At 44.0% G+C, this 18,170-nt stretch overlaps 1 protein-coding gene and 1 long non-coding RNA gene across 2 annotated transcripts in view; one reads left to right on the forward strand and one right to left on the reverse strand.

The window, feature by feature from the left end:
- LOC117530232 (putative mediator of RNA polymerase II transcription subunit 26) overlaps positions 1–18,170 on the forward strand; it is a 792,446-nt gene that overhangs the window by 204,253 nt on the left and 570,023 nt on the right. The gene's annotated exons all lie outside the window — the stretch shown is intronic.
- On the reverse strand, positions 9,988–10,575 carry LOC117530239. Its single transcript, XR_004566247.1, has 2 exons — positions 10,303–10,575; positions 9,988–10,221 (listed from the first exon to the last, which is right to left on the reverse strand). It is a non-coding gene; the product is annotated as an uncharacterized LOC117530239 (long non-coding RNA).

The following is an 18,170-nucleotide window of genomic DNA, read 5'->3' on the forward strand; positions in this document are numbered from 1 at the left end:
GCATCCAACGTTGTCTTCAATGAGGATGTAAAACTATTGACGAGATACTCTCTCACTTACAGAGTTTAGGTAGCTACTCTGCACTGTGTTTGTATATGGCATTAGAGAACATAAAGAAGAAATCATATCCTTAAACCTAGTTACAGTGCTTTCTGAAAGACTTCTAGTGTAATGAAACTTATTCCCCACTGCTGGGTAGTCCATCAGAGTAAATGTAAATGTTATTAAGAAATGATCAGACAGAAGGGAGTTTTCAGGGAATACTGTTAAGTCTTCTATTTCCATACCATAAGTCAGAACAAGATCTAAGATATGATTAAAGTGGTGGGTGGACTCATTTACATTTTGAGCAAAGCCAATTGAGTCTAATAATAGATTAAATGCAGTGTTGAGGCTGTCATTCTCAGCATCTGTGTGGATGTTAAAATCGCCCACTATAATTATCTTATCTGAGGTAAGCACTAAGTCAGACAAAAGGTCTGAAAATTCACAGAGAAACTCACAGTAACGACCAGGTGGACGATAGATAATAACAAATAAAACTGGTTTTTGGGACTTCCAATTTGGATGGACAAGACTAAGAGTCAAGCTTTCAAATGAATTAAAGCTCTGTCTGGGTTTTTGATTAATTAATAAGCTGGAATGGAAGATTGCTGCTAATCCTCCGCCTCGGCCCGTGCTACGAGCATTCTGGCAGTTAGTGTGACTCGGGGGTGTTGACTCATTTAAACTAACATATTCATCCTACTGTAACCAGGTTTCTGTAAGGCAGAATAAATCAATATGTTGATCAATTATTATATCATTTACTAACAGGGACTTAGAAGAGAGAGACCTAATGTTTAATAGACCACATTAACTGTTTTAGTCTGTGGTGCAGTTGAAGGTGCTATATTATTTTTTCTTTTTGAATTTTTATGCTTAAATAGATTTTTGCTGGTTATTGGTGGTCTGGGAGCAGGCACCGTCTCTACGGGGATGGGGTAATGAGGGGATGGCAGGGGGAGAGAAGCTGCAGAGAGGTGTGTAAGACTACAACTCTTCTTCCTGGTCCCAACCCTGGATAGTCACGGTTTGGAGGATTTAAGAAAATTGGCCAGATTTTTAGAAATGAGAGCTGCTCCATCCAAAGTGGGATGGATGCCGTCTCTCCTAACAAGACCAGGTTTTCCCCAGAAGCTTTGCCAATTATCTATGAAGCCCACCTCATTTCATTCAGCTTGTAACTTTCAGACACTCTTGAAGCAGCTGATCTTGGGGTGACGCCTTTCTGGTGTATTCATAGATGTTCCTTGTCTCATCTTGGATCATGTCTCTGACACTCACTAATCCTTGTCCTCCCTCCTTCGGCTGCTCATTGAGCCTCAGAGTGCTAGAATTTGAGTAGAAACCTCTGTGCACTATGAGGAGTTTTCATGTCTTGACATCAGTGGTATCTATCTCCTCCTGTGGCCATATTATTTTTCCATCTGTGTATCTGATGATTGGTAGAACATATGTATTAATGGCTTAGATCTTATTCCTACATTGAGCTGGCTTCTCAGCACCTGTCTGACCTTCTGGAACTATTTGGCTGTGACTAACTTTCCATCTTCATCGTGGTTCTGATTGGCTTGTGGGATTCCTCGGTACTTGTTGCTGTCCTTTATGTCCACTATCTCTCTCTTCACTCACTCACTCACTCACTCAGGAAGCCACACATCTGAGGACCCCACATTCATCACCAGAATGTAGGCTGTACCCCGCTCCACTTGTACCACAACAGGAGACACAGGCAGGCCAGACTACAAGCTCAAACAGGGCCACCCCACCAGAATACCGCTCTGAACATGTGGCTGTAACAAACTTCATCACCTCACCTGGAATCCGACAAACTTCTCTCCCATGAACCTTAGCTTTACCTGCTCCTCAGCCAGCAATAGCACTAGCTTCGTGACACCTTTGAAACGCCTGTGTGACACGCTCAGGGGCCTTGGACACCTCCAGTAAGTCAAACAGGGCAACCCCATGCTGCCCAAACAGTTTCCCATAACATCTGTGGATGACATTCATCCCCAGGACCCTGGGAATCTGCAGAGACATACCAGGAGAATCGTTCACCAAGATGCCACATGCTGGCAGCAGGTTAGACCTCAGGTCCATGGTGGAGAGGAGTGAGGCAGCGGATTGATGCTCTGCGGGACGTTACTGCTGCTTTGCTCTGAGGTTTATGGTCGCTGTGGATGTTTTGTCACCTTGATGATATGGCTGAGACTGGGTGACGCAAGGGTGCCCTCTGGTGTCCAGTTCATGAGATTGTGTTTTAGATGATGTGTAGACTCCTAATTTTATAGCTTCCATTTTTTTAAATAAAAAATATAAACCAGCACTAATAAATTACACTTGTACTGATAACCACTCCTACTGCCTCTTTCTGCAATGGACCTGTGCGCTTGGATTTGAGTGTAGAGTTCCCTGGGCTAAACTCCCAGGGTGGTGTCAGAAGTTTGACCTATCATTACCAACACTGTTGCTTATTGGCACCATTTCCCCAGTCCACTTCACCACACACCCGAAACTTTTCCACCCTAATGCCGCATTCACACCGGGCGCCACCAGTTGCCACAAGTTCACATTGGTCGCGTGGTAACGGACGCGCCACCATCGCCCGGTGTGTTGCTCTGCTTTCGCTGCGAAAATTCACCCCAGTGCATCATCAAATAGGAGGAGCTTCCATTCCACTCGCCGGCTCCGGTTGTCAGTCAAGTTAACATGACGGACCTTGATCACACGGAGCAAGTTGTTGTGGAAAGCTAACAAACGTCATGAGACGTTCTCAAGTCGGGGAGTATCATTATTTGCTGCAGGAGCTGCGTCTGGATGACGGCCGCTTTCAGCGGTCCTTCCGCCTCTGCCCGACCCAGTTTGAGGACCTCCTGTCCCAATCACGCGGGCACATGTTAAAAAAAAAAAAAAAAAAAAAACAATCCGCTGATTGCTGTGGGCCTGCTCTTCGCTCTTCCCCAAAAAACTGTCATAATTGTGTTTAGAAACCAGTCACCATTTGCTTTATTATACATCTATATGCGGGGGGGGGGGGTGATAGTCTAGTGGTTAAGGTGTTGGGCTCGAGACCAGAAGATCATGGGTTCAAATCCCCGCCTGACTGCAAAATCACTAAGTGCCCTTGGGCAAGGCCTTTAATCCCCTATTGCTCCCGGTGTGTAGTGAGCGCCTTGTATGGCAGCACCCTGACATCGGGGTGAATTTGAGGCATAATTGTAAAGCGCTTTGAGCGTCTGATACAGATGGAAAAACGCTATATAAATGCAGTCCATTTAAATCCAGTACCATTTACATCTATGTAGTTAATTATTAAAATAATCTTCAGGGACGATTCGCTTGCACGTGCACGTAAAAAGAAAAGACCCGCTCCCCTTGCTGTGGGGCTGCTGCTCGCTCTTCCCCCAAACTCTGTCATAATTGTGAAATAAAGGATAAAAAGGGACATAAGTCCTGCTCACAGGCTGCTACCAGAGACAGGACATGTTCAAATCCAACTCAGTCAAACTCCAGACATCTCCACGTCACTACATATCCAGTCCCTGATTGGTCATCACAGTGCGACCACACGAAAAAGTTCAGATTTTTCAACTTGGGGAGGAGGGCAACGCGACATGACGCGATACAGTATCGCGCCACAAACGCGCCAATCGCTCAAAATCGCTTCACTCACGTCGCTTCATTTGCGTCCATTGTGTCGTGCTGCGTGGCTTGGCGCCACAACGCGTCCTTCCATAGGGATTACATGGCAACCTGTCGCTGCTGTCGCTCGCGTCGCGCCCGGTGTGACCGTGGCTTCAAGGTGAGGCCAAAATCAGAGAGGAAATCACTTCCACAGAAGCCAACTGCTGCTTTGTCCTGAAAAAGAAAAAAAAAAAACACAAACACAAATTAAACACTAACAACAATTCTACTTTTAACAAAAAAGCAAAACAGAGCACACCTCGTCTCAATTTGCATCCCACTTCTGACACCAAAAAGTGCCAGAGCAGACGATACGAGGTCTGTTAGAAAAGTATCGGAGCTTTTTATTTTTTGCAAAAACCTGATGGATTTGAATCACGTGTGCTTGCATGAGCAAACCTTGAACCTTCGTGCGCATGCGTGAACTTTTTCAGGCCTGTCGATTGCATCATTTTTTGGTAAGCAGCCTTGTGTGTTTGACTACCTCATTGACTTCCACCAGAGAAATTCCAGCTCTGCCCCTACTATAGAGGGTGCTCCGAACAGATGCAGAGTTCCTCAGTGTTCCTTCCAGCGGCAGAGTACATCCTCAGTTGAGGTCAACAGAGTCCCATCCTTACTGTGGACAGCTTGGATGGTTCCCTGTTTTCCCCTCCTGAGGTGCCTCACATTCCACCAGAAGCACCTTGGTTCCGACCGAAAGTCTTCCATGGTTGCTCTGAACTCCTTCCACATCAGAGGCTGTCAGCCTTTGGGCCTGTCGGTACCTTGCAACTGCCTCTGGAGCCCTCAGAGATAGCATATCCCGGAAGGACTCCTCCTTCACTTGGACGGCTTCCCTGACCACAGGTGTCCACCATGGTGTTGGAGGGTTGCCACCCCCTGAGGCACCTAAGACCTTCAGGCGACAGCTCCCTGCTGCAGCTTCAACAGTGGAAGGTTTGAACATTTCCCATTCTGGTTCAATGCCCCCAACCTCCACAGGGATGCTAGAAAAGCTCTGTCAGACAGTGGGCTCCTCCAGACGTTCGCAGTTCACCCGCACTGTCCGTTTGGGCTTACCAGGTCTGTCCAAAGTTCTCCCCCACCCTCTGATCCAACTCACCACCAGATGAACAATTGACAGCTCTGCCCCTCTCTTCACCTGAATTTCCAGAACATGCAGCCTCAAAACAGATGAGACAATCACAAAATTGATCATTGATCTTCGGCCTAGAGTGCTCTGGTACCATGTACACTCATGAGCATCTTTATGTTCAGACATTGTGTTTGTTATGGACAGTCCATGGCGAGCACAGATGTCAATTGGGGAGGCCGTTCCTCTCAGTCACAGCTCTCCAGGTGTCTGTCATTGCCTACATGTGTGTTGAAGTTCCCCAGCAGAACAATGGAGTACCCCACGGGAGCCCCATACAGGACTCCATTCAGGGACTCAAAGAAGGCCAAATACTCCAAACTGCTGTTCGGTGCATACGCACAAACAACATTCAGATCCCCCCCTGGCCAACTGAAGGTGCAGGGAGGCAACCTTTTCATGTACTGTGGGGAAACGCCAACGTAGCAGCGCTCAGCAGGGAACTCGTGAGTATCCCCACACCTGCCCGGCACCTCACACCCTGGGCAACTCCAGAGAAGAATAAGGCCCAACCTCTATCAAGTAGAGTGTTTCTGTGTAGGCTCTAGTTGTCCAGGTGGTTTCCATAGTAGAGAAGCTTGAATCTTCGACTGGACTGGGTTGCTTGACGTGAGGACGTTTCGCTTCAAATCGCAGAGGCTTCCTCAGCTAAAATTCTTGCTCTGGTAGTCTGACTTCCGTCTTGACTCTTGTAGAGAAGAATAAAACAGAAGCCAACAAAAGCTGGAGTTTTTTTTAAACCTAACCAGACCACTCCTACCGAGAGGCCGACTGCTACAGGCTAGTGACTAAACAATAGCTCTAATTAGCACCTATTGTGCTCTAGTTAGCACCCTCCTAATGACAGGGCAGCTGTCCCTCCTAATGATGGGACGGAAGTCTCTCCTGATGGCTCCATTGACGACTCTCCTGATGAGGCTAAATTGTTGTTTCTGGCATCCTCATGTGTGAACTTGATATTGGAATCCACCGAGTTGATGTGTTCTGTAAAGTCCTTGACCTCCTGTTGCTTGATTTTAACCCATGTGTCATCGACATATCTGAACCAGTGACTGGGAGAGATGCCCGTGAAAGACGTCAAGGCTGTCTTCTCCACTCACTCCATGTACAGATTGGCCACAATGGGGGATACAGAAGACCCCATCGCACAACCATGGATCTACCTGTAGTAATTCCCCTAAACAGGAAATACATGGTGTTAAGACAGATCTCCAAGAGTTGGCAGATGTGGTCTGGTGTGAGTTTGGTCCTTTGAAGTAGAGACACATCCTCCAGCAGTCTCTGCCTCACAGCTGAGATGGCCTCAGCGGTGGGGATGCAGGTGACATCAAATGACACCATAGTTTCATCTGCCTGCAGTTGCAGGTCCTTGATCTTGTTCACAAAATCTTGTGTGTTCTCCACATGGTGGACTGAGTTACCCACTAGTGGAGCCAAAATCCACTTGAGGTGCTTGGCCAAATTGTATGTGATGGGATCTGTGCTACATACAATAGGCCTGAGTGGCACGTCCTGTTTGTGGATTTTCAGCAGTCCATAGATGCAAGGAGTGACGTATCCAGGATACAGTCTGTAGAATGTCTGTCTGTCGATGAGTCCCTCTTTCTCCAGGTTTTGGAGGTAGCTAATGATTTTCTTCTTATAGCCGCTCGTGGGGTCTCTCTTCAGACGTTCGTATGTACTGGAGTCACTGAGCAAGTTGTTGATCTTGGCCTCGTAGTCCAATGTGTTCAGGACCACCGTGCATCTGCCTTTATCTGCTGGCAGGATAAGGATGCTTTGGTCCTTCTGCAGTGCTGACAAAGCTTTCTGTTCTTCTCCTGTGATGTTGGACGGAGGAGGCTTAGCATTGTTCAGCACTGCTGTGACTCTTAGTCGGAGTCCCCAGCTTCTGACTCTGACAAACTGTTATGTTTAATGGCTGACTCTACTGCAGTGATGTAATCTACTGTCTGTATATGTTTAGGGGTCACTGAGAAATTTAGACCTTTAGCGAGCACATTCTTTTCTGTCTAAGAACCCTGTCGGACAGATTCTTTACCCAATTTTCCCTGTTGTCACTAATTTGTCTGGGTGTATCTTTAAAACTACTCCCACTGAAAGTACGCCTTTTCTGCACTAAAAGGTTGTGAAACTTCCTGATTTGCCACTCCTTACTTTTTAAATGTTCAGCCATTTGAATTTTAACTATGAACTTTGTGATCTTATTATGGGCCTCTTCCCCCATTAAGGTTTCTAACCTTTTGTGAAAACTATCAAGATTATTTTGGAGGTCTAATATTTTAAAATGTAGCCTTCTAATTCTAAAGCCCCGTTTACACATAGATGGTAAGAGCTCCCGGAAGCGTCCCGGAAGAGTTTTTGGCCGTCTTAAGGATCAAACGCCGTTGTTAACGCCACACTAGGGGGCGTGGCTTAGTTCCGGCTTTACCGGGAATCGTCGAAAAAATTATTCAACATATCGAATAAATCTGGGAGCGCTCCCGGAGAATTCACGTGACGACGGAGACAACGTGAACAATGTTTGATACTTTTTAATCGCCGTTTCATCCTGCCCCTTCCTGTAGTGCCGCAGTTTACACCGCTGTAATTGGCGGCCGGCGTTGTATCCCTAATCAACGGCGTGTAAAACGGCGATAGAGCCCACATCGGCGTCCTCAAGGGCGTTTTAACCTGCGACAGAGGCAGACAAAACGGCGGTGCTAGCGGACCGTACGCCGTTCTAAACGCCACCTCCCGGTTATTAACGGCGTTCCAAACGGCCGATAGGCTAAATAAGGTTAGGTTTAAAAAACTCCAGCTTTTGTTGGCTTCTGTTTTATTCTTCTCTACAAGAGTCGAGACGGAAGTCAGACTACCGGAGCAAGAATTTTAGCTGAAAAAGCTTCTGCGATTTGAAGCGAAACATCCTCACGTCAAGCAACCCAGTCCAGTCTAAGATTCAAGCTTCTCTACTATCAAGTAGAGTGGTTCCATCACTCCACCTCCCATCCAATCTCCGGCTCCTTCCTCCACAGGGAGGTGACGTTCCACACCCCCAGAGCTAGCCCTTGCCACCTGCGTCTGGTCCACGGAGGCCCTTGACTTTTACTACCACCCATGGGACAGCGTACCCAACACCAGCGGCTCCTCCTTTGGGTGGTGAGCCCACAGGGTGGACCAAATGTACTGTTATACACAAGTACTACATCATGTATTTTTTGTTGATTTTATTTCTCTCAACTCATAAAGAAGTCATCCAAAGCATAATCTTGCTCTTTAAAACAATAATAATTTTGATAAATCCATAAAATCTTTGGAGTTGAATATTTCTCATTGCAACTTCCATGTGTGAAAACACCCTTAAACCTTTGTTTGTTCAAATAATTTTTATGCACACCATCAAAACGTTTCTGTACAACAAAATTTCAGTGTCTTACTTCAAAAATGGCAGCTATCATGTACCACCACTTGAGGGAGCAGGAAGGAAGGAGAGCCTTGCTACAGGAGCGGGTGTACCAGGACCGGAATAATCCATTGGAGATGTTTACGTTCGCCGAGGTTCAACAGTGATACCTGTTCCATCTTCCGACAATTCTCTAAACCATCAAATGAGAAGGAACAATGTCCTGCCAACCCTTATTCAGATTTTGATTGTGCTTAAGTTTTCCACCTGTGGAACCTTTCAGCATGTTATCGGTGACACCATCCACGTCTGCGAGTCAAACGTGTGCCGAATTGTAAAGGATGTCACTTCAGCACTTATCCTACACATTGGATGATCTGTCCAGCTACCTATTGAGGGACACTGCGATCTCCTCCCGTCTTTTGGCAGCTAGGGCCGATGTTCCTTTGAAACACTCAAGAGCTCCCCTATGTTGCTCATACACCTCCAATAAGGAGAGCTTTCTCCACTTTTACTGTCATCAGGTCAAACTCACCACTCTGATACTTTATTTTAATGAGTGTTGTTCTAACATTTATTCTTAATTTGTTTCTTTGCAGACATGCAGCCGTTGTTGGTGATTAAAGAAGAAACTCTCCCTGAACACCAGGAATGGAATCTGAGTGTTGATCAGGAGGACATTAAAGAAGAAGAGAAGCTGTGGATAAGTCAGCAGGGAGAGCAGCTTCAGCAGCTGGAGGAGGCAGATCTCACCAAGTTTGGTTTCACTGCCGTCCCTGTGAAGAGTGAAAATGATGATGAAAAACCAGAGCCATCACAGCTTCATCAAAGCCAAAGTGATGAGAGCACAGAGGCTGAGCCTGTAGCCAGCAGCTCATCTGTACACCGAACACTGACAGCAGAAACTGATGGAGAGGACGATGGAGGACCACAACCAGCCAGCAACTCAGGTCCAAACAGTCATTTACAACCGGATACCAGTGGCAGGAGTTCACACAGTTCTGAAACTCAGACTGACGATAGTTATGACTGGAAACAGACCAGAGAACTTCAGTCACGTTTTACCTGTCAAAAAAATATCAGTATTGTTAGTTCAAACAAATGCAACATTACTGAGGCAGAACTGATGTATTCTCGAGCATCTGAACCCATGAACAATTCAGAGCAAGGCAAGGTGAGGCAAGCAAGCGTGAAACCATTGAGCTGTTCTGATTGGAGTAAAACACAGAAACGGAAAACAATTCAGACAGGAAAGAAACCATTTGACTGTTCTGAATGTGGTCGAAGATTTGGACAAAAGAGCAACCTGAAAAGACACATGATAATTCACACAGGACACAAACAATTTAGCTGTTCTGAATGTGGTCGCAGATTTAGAGGAAAGGGCTACCTGAAAAGACACATGATAATTCGCACAGGACAAAAACAATTTGTCTGTTCAGAATGTGATCAAAGATTTGGACAACAGGGTGAGCTGAAAAAACACATAACTCACACAGGACACAAACAGTTTGGCTGTTCTGAATGTGGTCGAAGATTTGGACAAAGGTGCAACCTGAACAGACATATGATAATTCACACAGGACACAAACAATTTGGCTGTTCTGAATGTGGTCGAAGATTTGGACAAAGGTGCGACCTGAACAGACACATGATAATTCACACAGGACACAAACAATTTGGCTGTTCTGAATGTGGTCAAAGATTTGGGCAAAAGGGCACACTGTTAAGACACATGTTCATTCATACAGTACAAAAACAATTTGTGTGTTCTGAATGTGGTCAAAGATTTGGACAAAAGGGCACGCTGACAAGACACATGATAATTCACACAGGACAAAAACAATTTGGCTGTTCTGAATGCGGTCGCAGATTTAGAGAAAAGGGCCACCTGAAAAGACACATGATAATTCATACAAGACAAAAACGATTTGTGTGTTCTGAATGTGATCAAAGATTTGGACAAAAGGGCGACCTGACAAAACACATAATTCACACAGGACACAAACAATTTGGCTGTTCTGAATGTGGTCGAAGATTTGGACAAAGATGCGACCTGAACAGACACATGATAATTCACACAGGACACAAACAATTTGGCTGTTCTGAATGTGGTCGAAGATTTGGACAAAAGGGCACGCTGACAAGACACATGATCATTCATACAGTACAAAAACAATTTGTGTGTTCCTAATGTGGTCAAAGATTTGGACAAAAGGGCACGCTGACAAGACATGATAATTCACAAAGGACAAAAACAATTTGGCTGTTCAGAATGTGGTCGCAAATTTAGAGAAAAGGGCCACCGGATACAAGCTTCGAGTGTCCTCGGTCCCACTGTGAAGGGGTTTGCCAGGAGAGATCTTGATATGAGGATGTTTCAAAAGAAACAAACCCCAGCTAAAACCTCCACAAAGCGCCTAGGCACCAGGGCGTATGAAGAAAATGGTGCAGCTTCTCCCAGTGCATGCTGCGGGGAGACATCTCCTCTGTAGCAGCACTCAGCTGGGTCATCCACCAGATAGTTCTGATCCTGGACCCCAGCAACAACACCATCAAAGGGCTAAAAGAATCCAGTGAAACTGCATCATTGTAAATTGGTCCATTGGGGAGAAGAAAAAGATCTCTCACTGCTTCGCTTACTCAAACATGAGAAGTGGGGCAGGAGATCAAAGTCAGTATTTGAGGAGAGGAAAGGTCACCATCTTGAAGAGAGCCCTCGGATACAAAGCCAGTAATGTTAAGGGTGCAGCTTTAGACCCCGTGTCTGGGGCCCACTGCACTCTAGTAGAAGGAAATTCAAGGCAAATGAAAAAAAAAGACCAAGGAAACACAGCTAACCAGACTCATCTGCTGCCAAACAACAACATACAAATGGCTGACAGGAATCATAGCTGATGCCATTTATGAACATCTGGACACTGATGGCTACCTGGAAGATGAACAGAAAGGTTGCTTCAGAAAAAGATAAGTAATTAAAGACGAGGGATGGGTATCGAGAACCGGTTCCTTTCGGGTATCGTAAAGAAATCATTCGATCCATCGACATCAATACCCTTTTTGCTTAACGATTCCCTTATCGGTCCTTCAGAGTGGCCGTTGTTTTTGGGGACATTTGTCAGGAAAATGATCATTTCTCTACATTGATTACAAACCCTGCAGCGGGTCTGTAATCTGTCTGTAATCAACTTTTCTGCAGCGCGGCACCAATCGAAGCAGTGATTCGATTGCTACTTCGTTGATTCATTGTTTTATTTCACTTTAGGATTTTACCAGGGAAAAATTAAGATAAAGACCATATTACTGTGAGTAATATTTTCCTTTTTTATGTTCTGAAACAGTTAGCGCATTAGCATGTCTATGGCCTTTTCAGTGTTAAAGTTAGCATTAAGCTGTTCGCATCTCAGCATGTTTGTGTGCATGTTTTCTGTATAATAATTAATTGCTCAGCGTTTGTTGTCATAAAAGAGTAAAGTTGTAATTTTCTTTTATTTTTGTTCATATATTAATAAATAGCAACAATAACAGTGCTGCAATACAATTTTAGAGAAAGAGACAAAAAGAACTTGATGAAACAAAACAGAAAAGATAAAACCACCTAACAATGAAAATAAATAAATACATATAGAAATAAATAACTGTGAATTCCTGTGAACACACAGTGACTCACGAAGCTCCACTTCATCCCTGTTTTATTTAAGTTTAATGACAATTTGTTTTGGTCAAACCTTATTTTCAATTTAATTTCTTCAGTGATTTCCTACAGAACTGTCTGCCAAGCTGGAAAACTGCTGCATCCTAGTAAGAGCAGAATACTACTGGAATGAATCTGAATAAGTTTTTTTTTTTTTCTCTCTCACCTAAATGGATGCTGCCTTCACTGCAGTTTATTGTCTGGAATAGACCCAGATTGCATTTCAGAGGTTCGAGAATTTAAACATTTTCGTGCAGGTGGTGTTGGGGGGTAATTTTGGGTTACAGCTTTTTTTTGTTTTTCACCACTTTGATCCCTGAATATGTCAATTGTGAGTCACTTTTGTGCGGATTAAAGTCACTAACTGGGACTCCTGTCTTGTTGCGAGAAAGAAATGAGAATCATCCTCCGTTCTGTTCACACAGCTCCAAACGCTGCGCGGCTCTCTGCTGAGTCAATTTAGAACGATAGAGTCCAATCGGAATTAATAACTTCAACGCACCACGCCGTTTAAATCAAATGACACCTCTTTCCAAACGTAATACAAACAAACTGCAATCGATCAAAACGTTTTTTCCTCCCAAAACGAGACGTCCTGCGCTGACGTGCAGCAGCCAGCTGAGTTCATGCCAAAATGTCTGAAAGGAAATAGTCCAGCAGCTTAACTCCAATATGTATAAGAATCGTTCAGTTTGTGATAAAAGCATGAAATTTGGTACACATATAGCCAAAGGCATATCAAAAAGATTTGGATATGGAGGCATCATGAATTTTCAACATGGCGCCCATGGCAGCTATTTTTCAAAATGGCCACCAGAAACAACAGTTTTTTTTAATGAGTGATGGATATAATGTGACATTGCTTGCTAATGTGTTTTTTTTTTTTTTTTTTTTTGGATTACACATTTTCATTAAAAATTCAAAATGGTCGCCATTGTTTCCAGACTGGTTAGATATGGATAAACTCTGTGTCGAATTATAAATTTTTTGTGATGCATAATTTGAATTAGCAAATGTAGAATTTCTGAGAAGCTTTGTTCTATCTCACAAGACATATATTAAGTGAGGCCAAATCTAGGGTCTATCACAAGGAAGACTATTCACACTCACCTTCACAGAAGCAGAGGGCAGTACACTGTAACTGAGCTTTTTTGCACTTGCAATGCCCAACACAACCCTTCTTACATTTGCAAGAGACAAGTTCATAACTGGACTGGCCTGCATCTGGTATGCATGTCCAGAAGGGTTCATAGTCTCCCTCAGATGTCTTTGACCAACCCCATTTGCACGGTGAAGGTAGTTCTGGTGTTGACACCAGCACTTGACCCCACACGTGACCTCCTTGGTATACTGCTCTCTTGACATGCTCTTCCAGGGCAGCCTTGGTCGGAGGGATTGATTCTGCATTGTGCGTCTTGGCGAATAACTTCCTTCTTACCGTATCTATTTCTGTGCATGTGCTGGTTCGGTCATAGAGTAGGATAATAAACCTCTCAATTGTGGCCATTACCTCTTGTGGTATCTCAGTTGGGGCTGAAGACAATTGCAACAGGGCATGCGTAAGCTCAGGAAACAGTCCATACAGCCCACGCAGTCTTTTTCCCATGGCCAACAAAGCTTGACACAGTGTCGCAACCCGTCACTGCATGGAACAGTGGTAGCGCACGTGCTTTCTCAGGTCCTAGCCCTGCTGCAATTTCATGGGCTGCTAAGTATCGGAAACTCGTTCCACTTCCGAAAGCCAACCAAAGCTCGTCTTCTGGTTATAGAGTCTGAGCCACTGCCACAGCTAGCACCACAACATCAGTATCTACTGTTTTAATCATGATCTTATGATGGCCATTTCTGGCTGCATGGGCTACATGTAATAAGTAAGTAAAATTTATTTCTAAAGCACATTTAAACACAGTTTACACTGACCAAAGTGCTGTACATAGTTAAAAATAAATAAATAAATAAGCAAGAAATATTCAAAGAAACAAAACAACTGATTACAACATCAGCAGCAAGATACAAACACAACAATCATTGACATGACAAGACATGGCATAACCAGTTAACGGTTAATTAATAGGGAATGATAGTGTAAAAAGGTGTGTCTTGAGCTTGGATTTAAAAACAGTAATAGATGGGGTATCTCTGATATCAGGACGCAGATGGTTCCACAGTCGGGGACCAGCGACTGCAAAAGCTCTGTCCCCTTTTAACTTGAGATGAGTTCGGGGGACATGAAGGAGACCTTTACTGGAAGATCTCAGAGACCTGGGAGCAACAGCAGGATGAATGGCAGTAGCTATGTAGTTAGGGGCCAGGCCATGAAGAGCTTTAAAAACCATTAACAGTAATTTAAATTGGATCCTGTACTGGACAGGAAGCCAGTGTAATGTGGCTAGGACAGGTGAGATATGTTCATGTTTTTTCCTGTTAGTAAGCAACCTAGCAGCAGCATTTTGGACCATTTGAAGCTGTGACACCAGTGTTTGAGGGAGACCAAAGTAAAGAGAGTTACAGTAGTCTAGACTTGAAGTTATAAAGGCATGGATAACTTTTTCCAGGTCACTGTAACACAGAACAGATTTGAGTTTTGCAATAATTCTTAATTGATAAAAGCTAGTTTTAGCAACAGAAGAGATTTGTTTGTCAAGATTGAGTTGGGAGTCTAGAATTACACCCACGTTTCTTGCATAGGTTTTGACAAATGGAGTGAGGGAGCCAACATTCCTGGAGATGGAGTTAATGGATTTTGGGGGGCCAAAAATTATAACCTTAGTTTTATCCTCATTTAACTGGAGGAAGTTATTGGCCATCCAGATTTTAATTTCTTTCAGACAATCCAGGAGAGGCTGCAGGGAATTTCCAGATTTGAGGGGAAGATACAACTGAGAATCGTCAGCATAAAAGTGGAATGAAATATTAAATTTTCTGATTATGTTCCCCAGTGGAAGCATATATAAACAGAAAAGAAAAGGACCCAGGATGGACCCCACAAGACACAGGGGCAGGGAGTGAGGAGTACTGGCCTATAGACACAGAAAAGGTTCTTTGCTGGAGGTATGAATGGAACCATTTTAGTGCAGAACCCTTAATCCCAACCCACTGTTCAAGCCGGTTCAGCAAGGTTGTGTGGTCTACAGTGTCAAATGCTGCACTCAAATCCAACAGGATAAGGATAGCATTGTCACCAGAGTCGAGAGTGAGCAGTGGGTCATTTGTTACTTTTAACAAGGCTGTCTCAGTGCTATAGCAACTATCGGCTTCCTCGTGCGAACAAGGAGAAATCAAAGACCTATCTGGGAGTGGTGGCTTGCTAAGGACTTCTATGTCACTTGTGATAAGCTGTTTGTCCTCCTGCAGTAACGATGTGAGAAGAGCTTTTGAGAGAAAGGCAAACAATTCTGTCTTATTGCTGTCAACTCTGAGAAAGTTTGGCCAGTTCCTGGGAATGGCTGCATCACCTACCATACGTCTCTGAATCCCAGTTCCAGTGTGTGGGCATGCAGCATCAGTCCCACGTCTAATGGAACTGGTGTCTCCTGTGCAGTATTGTGTCGGACAAAAGCAGTTCTGTCTGGTGCCCACTTGTGCTTAACTGTTGAATTTTAGCAACTGAGCAATTGTAAGTGCTGCAGGAGATGTTGCTTCTTCCATCTGGTCTTTGATACTGGGTCCCTCTAGTACCATGTTAACAAGGGTAAGCAACAGCTGTGGCACAGAGTCCTCTTGGCAGTGTTCAGGAAAACCATTAAATGGTTTTGCCTCACCAAACGTGACGGCGGACTATCTGTGCAGCACGTGCAATGTGCATAGCATCTTCATTGTTATCCTGCTCACAGGCTTTGACAAGAGCAGTGCCGATGTCATCTTCAAAGGCCATCAGGACATCTCTTCCCTTTGTGTAAGCTTGCATATCTGGGAACTCAGCAAGAAGTTTCTCTTTCAGCCGTGTAGAGTTAATTCTGCTCTCAACCTCAACTCCTAACTGTTCCATTCGTGACTTGTAGAGCTGGGAAAGGTCCGCTAGTTTGAATACCGGTGCTGACCCATCATGTCTGGTCTCCTCGATGTAAAGCACCAACTCAGCAAAAACAACACCAGAGGTTGATGCTGCATGTCCCTTGCTATTACCTTCAAGACCTTCCAGGTTAACCTTTCTGGCACGATTATAGAGACCTGCTAGGCATCTGGAGTGATACTTAGCTTCAATTGCCACCATGTCCCCAGCACTAAGTCATCCAAGTAATTCTGTGTCTTGAAGCAGGGTTGCAGCAGCACGCACCTGATTGTCTACTTGAAATGTTGCAGCCTTGTGAAGGCCTTCATTGCCAGCAGGCTGTCTGCAGAAGAAACAGATGTCCTGTCTCATTTCAGGATTCCGACTTGGTTGGGATCTTCTGAGTTTGGATTCTGACTGTTGATCAGGACTTTCACTGCATGCTCGCTTTTTTTGCGCTTTTCAACATGGTTTCATTGTACTTCAGCCTGCATGTATGATGATATTGAGCTTTGTTCACAACCTGCTTCAATACCATGACCCTCATCCAGTCTTCCAATAGGAAATGTTGAAGGGAGCTGGCCAAGTTCATTGAACTGGATTAAATGCTCTGCAAGTGAAGTATATCCACTCCCCTTGTCTTCTTGCTTAGACTGCAAAGGACATCTAAATGCCTCTGTTGTGTGCTCTTGGCAAATAATACAGAGCTTCCAGTCAGTCTTGGCTGCACAAGAAGTTGATGGTCCTTGACCATCAAAATTCACAAGTTGTAATTTCTTTGACATTTTCTCAAAAAAAAAAAAGTTTGCAGTAAAGGCCGAGGGTTTATCCTTTTACCACCGTTTACTACCAGGGACAACAATAACACATTTGTGTATGGGATACAACTAGGTTCGGACAAGAAAATTGCCCTACACCTAGCTCGATCGTTCATCCAATGCCATTCCATTCCTGTGCGATCTGTACACCATCCTGGTAACAATATGAAAGTCATATAAAGCCCCATTACCCTTGGCTCGGCTCTCCCGCGCTGGCTCATCCTGTCCATTCAGGTGCGGCTATCTAACTACATCTAAATTAATAAACTATTAAGTAGATGTGGGGCTAACATTAGATAGCATTTAGGAAACTAAATTACACCACCACTAAACTATCACCATAACCAGCACATTACAGAAAATATGGCATTATTAAGACTAGAGGAGTGTATTGAGCTGGCACTGAACCCCATGCTGAGTTTCACAGCAGTGGTGTCACCAGTGTCCCCTGGCTGTGCTTTGACATCCACTCTATTACATTTCCATTCATTGAATGGTTCAGTTCTTGCAGATATGGGGATTTTTACTTTATTGTTCAACATTTATTTCCAATAAAATGTATAATAGCTCTATTTACATGCAATTATACATTTTATTGTGGGCCATATGGCTGCCATTTTGAGAGAAACAGTGGTCATGTTCAGTTGTGAGGTAGAAGGATGCTTCTGGCCAATTTTATGTTCAGAAATTGAATTCTGCATCATAAACGATGACTGATTTGACACGAGATCATACATATCAGACCGTCATACAAGTGACGGCTGCCATCTTGGGAAATGGCGGCCATCTTGAATATGAAATGAGAACTTTTCAATTATCCTATAGACATTTACCAAGTACAATATATGGTAAATGTCTAAAATATCATATTATGTCCGTCACTCATAAGAAAAGAGGCGTTGCTGGTGGCCATTTTGAAAAATGGCTGCCATGGGCGCCATATTGAAAATTCATAATGCCTCCATATCCAAATCTTTTCGGTATGCCTTTGGCTATATGTGTACCAAATTTCATGCTTTTATCACAAACTGAACGATTGTTTTGGTTATCTGCTGCACTAAAATGCTTTTAACAAAAACTACAGATTTTGTTTATTTTTATTTATGTCCAGAGATCAAGGAGATCAAGTACACAGAAAATTCATAAGCGGTATCGATAAGGGATCGATAAGGAATGGGATCGATAAGCGGAATTGATAATGGCATCGATATCGATAAAATCTTATCAATACCCTTCCCTACTAAAGACCAGTTACTGATAGACAAAGCTATCCTGGATTACTGCAAAAAAAGGCAGAGAAACCACAACATGGCTTGGATTGATTACAAACAGGCATTTGACAGCGTGTCACACTCCTGGATCATGAGGTGCTTAGAACTCTACAACATCAGTGAGGAAATAAGAGCTTTGCTGAGAGCACA

Source organism: Thalassophryne amazonica, chromosome 18 (assembly GCF_902500255.1).
Source record: "Thalassophryne amazonica chromosome 18, fThaAma1.1, whole genome shotgun sequence".
Lineage (NCBI taxonomy): Eukaryota > Metazoa > Chordata > Actinopteri > Batrachoidiformes > Batrachoididae > Thalassophryne > Thalassophryne amazonica.